The sequence below is a fragment of the Rhodamnia argentea genome, chromosome 9 (genome assembly GCF_020921035.1).
Source record: "Rhodamnia argentea isolate NSW1041297 chromosome 9, ASM2092103v1, whole genome shotgun sequence".
Taxonomy (NCBI): domain Eukaryota; kingdom Viridiplantae; phylum Streptophyta; class Magnoliopsida; order Myrtales; family Myrtaceae; genus Rhodamnia; species Rhodamnia argentea.
Window position 1 is genome coordinate 738,241 of NC_063158.1, and position 6,000 is coordinate 744,240.

Genomic DNA, 6,000 nt, shown 5'->3' on the forward strand with positions numbered 1-6,000 from the left:
ATCTTATCAACCGAGACATCGAATCAGTTTAATGCTTATATTATTTTTCTTTTCAAATTGTATACGCTTGCCACCCGAACTTCAATAACTCCATAGTATTTCGTTAGAATTGCGCGATGCATAGTGGTAACATAATGAGAAAAAGACTATTAGCTGGAACATTGATAATATACAAACTTAATGTCAATAGAACTATTGAGCAGTTAAATTTTATTGAATTTTGACCCATATAGTCACCTTAATAGAACTAAATAAGGCGTCAAATTTTTATTATTATGTAATCTCATTCTGTTGATCTCGCGCTTTTATAGGTTTCTTATTCTAAGTAACCGATGCGCCAACATTTCCCTATTACGGCGATGCTTATTAAAAAATACTCCAATTATCAGCGGAACTAATTTTATTTCTAAGGATAAATGTTTGAAACACAAAACTTTTGTGGATTGTATACCAAAACCATGCCATGCACAATCCAAGTTTACAATGCAAAAGAAATTCGTGATTCAATAGCGTTTGCTTAAAAGATGAGTACCTTCTTAAGCACTGTTATGCAATTTAGATAGTTCTTAAATAACATGTTTAATAATAATTGCAGTTTGAACATTGGAGGATCAATTAATAACAAGGAAACCCAACTGCGTCTCAAGAGGCGGCTGAGTATTTTTTGAAAAAAAATTACTAGATTAGAGCAACTGGTGTATTAATGCGACTTTCCTTGATTGGCAAGGAGTTTGACACTCGCGTTCATGGTTTATCTTATCATAATTACACATATTTTATGCTTATGCCGGACTGAATAAAGTTTGAATTAATGACGGATTACTGGTTAATCAATAATTAAATTCGTGCGCTTTTTTTTTTGGGTCGGAAAATTCGTATGCTTTATGCATTCCATTATTTACACTAGAGATATTTTCATTTTTTATCCACTTGCCCGATCATTTGATAACTATGCTTCATGCAAACACGAGGATAGGGGGGTAATCATAGGGTCAATCTTGATAAAATAATTAAATATTAAACTACTTCTCCATCTAATAGTTTGAGCTTTTATGAGCTTTTAGAACAGTCAGCAATGATCTCACAAAATTTCACATGATATTTAGATAATGAGGTCTCAATTAATATTTCAATGATTATTACTTGGCAAAAAAAATCAAACTAAAATAATTAAGTATTAAATTAGGCATTCATTTATTTCATTAAGTTTTAAGAATAATTAGCAGTGGTCTTACATTAATTCGACATAAGATGAAGCAGACATCATATCTATAGGATCATGCGCCGAATAGTTTTCGTAAGAGGAAACTTCTTCATTGATTAAGTGAATTTTATGAGATCGAAATCGTTAAAATTCATTGAAATCGATTAGACGTGAGGGAACATGTAAATTTTTCTATTTAGTGGTGGGTTAATCATTTGTTTTTGAGATGATCCCGAACTAGAAGAATGGAAAACTCATAAAGTTATTCCTTGCGGGCGAAGGAGGTGGACGACAGCAGTGTGCTTTTATTTTGTTTAGAGGAAATTTGAACGCCAAGGATTGCCATGAGCTGGGGCCAAGTTGGCTGCTTCAGGACGGCACGTCATGACAAATCGACAAGCAAAATTCTAGGATCCATGTTGAGTTTTTGGTGGACCCAACACGTCTTTTATTAGAAGTTAACATGGAATCTTGGATGTTTCTTTCAACTCGCAACTTCAAATTGCATGTATTTGTATAATAAATTGACAGACATGGGACGCTTTTTCACTCTCTTCCATAGGGTTCTTTCCTCTCCCTCTCCTATTCACAATGCCGTTTTCTTCGACCACCGTGAAGGGGAGGGTTTGAGCACATCTCTCCCTCTTCTCCTTTTTCCATTCGCTTATTTTCTTTGACTGATTTGGTTCTCTGTTATTCTTTCTCTTACATAGTCTAGATCTCGAAACTTCTCTATTCTATTTAGGAGAGGTTTCTACCCGATCTAGTATAAATTTAAGATTGTTCGCGTGTATGATCGTGTTCGCTTCCCCCGAGTTTTGTTAGTATACAAGTCAAGTTTCAAAAGAGATCGGAACAGTTTCACGAGGCTAGATCTTTGCTTGTTCAACCATGTTATTCTGAACGAGCGATGGTTTTGGGATGTCGAATCTAAGTGCGCATAGCCGAAAGGCAAAACAATAGCAATAGTTGGTGTGTTCATTACTAAAAATAGATTCGGTGATTGACCGTCGATTTTAGTTTGAAGAAGTCACGGATATTCTTTATGAGCGTATGACCCATAACCTTGTTGTGAAGATGTATCTTATTATTAGGAGCTTATTTTGCTTTAAAGTTATTTTATCTTCCAATTGGACTAAGTTGTTTCTCTTTTATATTTATGTGGAAATGAATGAAATGTACGTTGACAAAAAAAAATTGATAGATTTTATGATTGACCTAAATTTTGAGGTCAACGTGACATAATAAATGGATGGATGGGAGTTGAGCTCAAGGTTGGCCTCTAAGGGCTCTATTGAGTCCTCAACGAAAGAGGAAGGATGGGCCAGGCATCGGATTCATGACCATGTCTAGTACGAAACATGTGGTAACAATCTAACATGACTTGTTTTGCAAGTTTGACACAAAATGTCGGGGTAAATTGTGTTCAATTGACATTAACAATTGTTGCTTAAAAGATTCCAATTGAATGTTTGACATGGAATGGCACCGAACAGAGCATTCTTCTGTTGTACGAAGAATGTCGAAACTCGAAGTGGTCACTCCATTGACCTTTTCGCTCGAAAGAAGGTGACTTTACTTGTCATCGTACGAGCAAAGGAAACGAGAAAGAAAAATTCTTATTGCCAAAAATATTTTTTAAGTGTTTTAAGTTGGAGGGATCCCGAGGTCTAGATGAGGCCTAAGATGAAATAGTCTAAGGGCATACTTAGGTCTGCTCATCAACTAACATGAGAGCAATTGTTTCGGGAAAAATTTCACGTTAAAAGGAAATATTTTTCGAAAAATCATTTCCAGGAAAATGATTAGTTTTCCTTTGTTTGATGATATTTGACCGAAAATATTTTCTGGTGTTTGGATCTCATTTAAAAAATATTTTCAATCTCATGGTCAATATCCCGAAGTATGTTCAGCTGCAAGAGCCTGATTTGAAGCACCGGAGGAATAGTTGATCGACCCCCAACACCCAACCTAGTAAAGGGGTTCAAGTCGAGTCTCCTCGAATCTCACATCAGCCTCTAAAAAAGAAAATTCAAATTCACAAGAAGGAAAATTAAACTATTACAATATTAAAATATTTGGTATTAGCAATTATGAAAAGTGTTTTCACTTTTTTAGATTTGAATTCACTATCCCAATTTTATGCATGAATTTTCCTTTGGTAAGGAAAGTATTTTTGTTGACCAAGTCGTTTTCAATACACGAAATAAGTGAAAGTCGGGGAAAAACTAATTCTCGAAAAAATACTTTCACTCAAGCAAACGCAGCCTGTTTTTATTCGATTCCGAGTCGAAGTCACACGAATCCCTCTTTTTAATGAACCGCTTGCAATATATACATATATAATGAATAATAAGAACATTCAAGCGAATAATTTGGTAGATGAAGAAAGCCACATTCGAAAAGACCCACAACATTAAAAGAATGGGTTCCGATGTTTCTATTCCTATTTGAGGACGCTGAAGAACATGGGACAGAGTTGAACAGCGACATCAATTTCATCCGACTTCCAATGAAAGAAGATGGGCAAATCTATGAGCTTGCCTTGTACTACGAGGGAAATGAAGGAAAAGGCACTTAATTGGAGAAGCTGGCGAAAAAACATGAAAGGCAAGTTGGCAACAAAGAGAATGGGATAACTCGTTTGAAACAACATTCGCTTTCAGCCCATTTTGGAGAAAATGACCTCACTTCATGCCCTCATTCGTTCCCTCAAAAATTAGAGCCCGAGATCGGACATATGATTCGAACACATATGTTGCTTTCTCTTATATGTTATGCTTACCCCCACCGTTTAACTAGCCCGGATCATCATTTATAGAAATTACAATAGATTTAAGACTTACCATCTTTCTGAGACGTTTGAAGGCTCCGGCACCATCTTTCTCAATCCAATCATGTGAGAATCTTCCGCGTGGCACATTAGAGGGACCGAATTGATTCAAAATTTGCTGATTTCGTTGCCACCAAACTAAATCTTCCTGGAGAACTACGTGAGCCCGACGACGGATGGGAAGATGAAATATGAATGCTAGACCTCTCAGGTGGCTGTGGATATCATGCACGGGTGGATCGAGACCGACGCTTGCATCCGTGCCTGTGGAGCGGATAGGGAGTCTGTTGGCATATCTTCATATGCTCTTCTTCAGCCTCACTTCACTGCCAAGCTCTGCTCACCGGCTTGTTACCACGACTGCCCCAACATAGTTGATCTCTACTTCAACTTGGCTCTCGGAGAAGTTAATTCCTGACCGCGAATCAATCCGCCCTCATCTGCTTCCAAGCAACATTGTCCTCCTGAAATCTTTACTATCACTAACCCTGCCTGCCGTCGTTTTTCAACAGGTCTATTTGGCAGATCTCTGTAAGATGGAAAGGAACAACCCGAAGCGGGGTCATGAGAGAGGTTCAAAGTTCCGGTGCAGCATCCGGTCCCATAGGCGCCACGCCTATGGGGACTCCTTCTGGTGAATACTATGATGCCCCTCCTGACGCTCCCATGTATTACTAGGGGTCATACTCATATATGCTTGCGTTTGTGGTTGTATCTATCTCCAATTGCTTTAGCTTGTGATGGGCAGGCCATGTTTTTGCTATAGATATGGTTGAAAGGTGCTATGTCACCTAAAACATGTGTGGTATTATACTATTCTGGCAAATGAAGGAAGAACACTGCACAGTATTTGCCAAATACAGGCTTTGCCAAAGTAGTGACATCCACTCCTCCGCCGTTGATGCTAACTCAAGGGGTGAAATTATCAAAAAAGTCTTAAATCTATTGTAATTATGCCAATGCAAGAGGTTAAAGACTCAATTCACCGGATGAACTGAATTGACACAAATGCAAAAGATTTAGGACTTAATTGGCAAAAGGTGGTCACCTTAAAGAAAAGTAATGACGGAAAATGCCGCAAGCCTTGACTATGGGAGAGCGCTGTAGAGTTTAGGGAGCATTAAACGAGGTTTATATACATTATAACTCTTAACTACTAATGGCGTTCAAATCTATGTATTGAGAATTATGCTTTTAACTTCGGTTGATCAAGTCGATCACAACTATCGAAAGATGATATGACCTTTTGCCAGTGTTATTTGTTCGGTTTGTACTCAGAGTTTATGCGTGATTAACACAGATTCCTGTTATAAGCAACCTTGTAATTTCACTTTCCATGTGTGTTATCCATGTTTTTATGTGCCATTGCTTTGATATTACAAACAGGACTACTGTGACTTTTATCATTCTTATGCCGTTGTTCTGTCTGAAACAGAAAAACCATGTGGCTAAGCCAACGTCCTCAGATCAGATTATTGATTCCTACGGCTCAGATAAAACGGAGACTATATCGCAGCCTTCCGATCTACATACTAAAACCAATGGCTGAGATCGAATGGGGAGAGTAGGTCTCAATCGTTCGATCTACATACTAAAACTAATGGCCACGATCGCACGATGAGACTAATTCTTAGCCGTTTAAACTGTAATTTCATTTTTTAATTTGAAAAATTGTTTTATAAATCGAAAATGATTTTTTTTTATATTTTTGAAAATATATCAGAATATGCGCCCATCTGACGTGGCTGCTACGTGTCAAGCCACATGGTTTCACGTTAGCGCCATGTCGGCATTGACCAAGTCAACGAAGGTCTACTGGTCGGCGTTGCGAGATTAAAGACGACTAATGGACGACCGAGGTTTCTTCAACGTCGATCAACAGCGAAACCTTGCCCAATAGGCCTAAAATCGATGCCGATCGACTCGCCTACTCCTCCAGAACAACACATCCAAGATTTAGCTA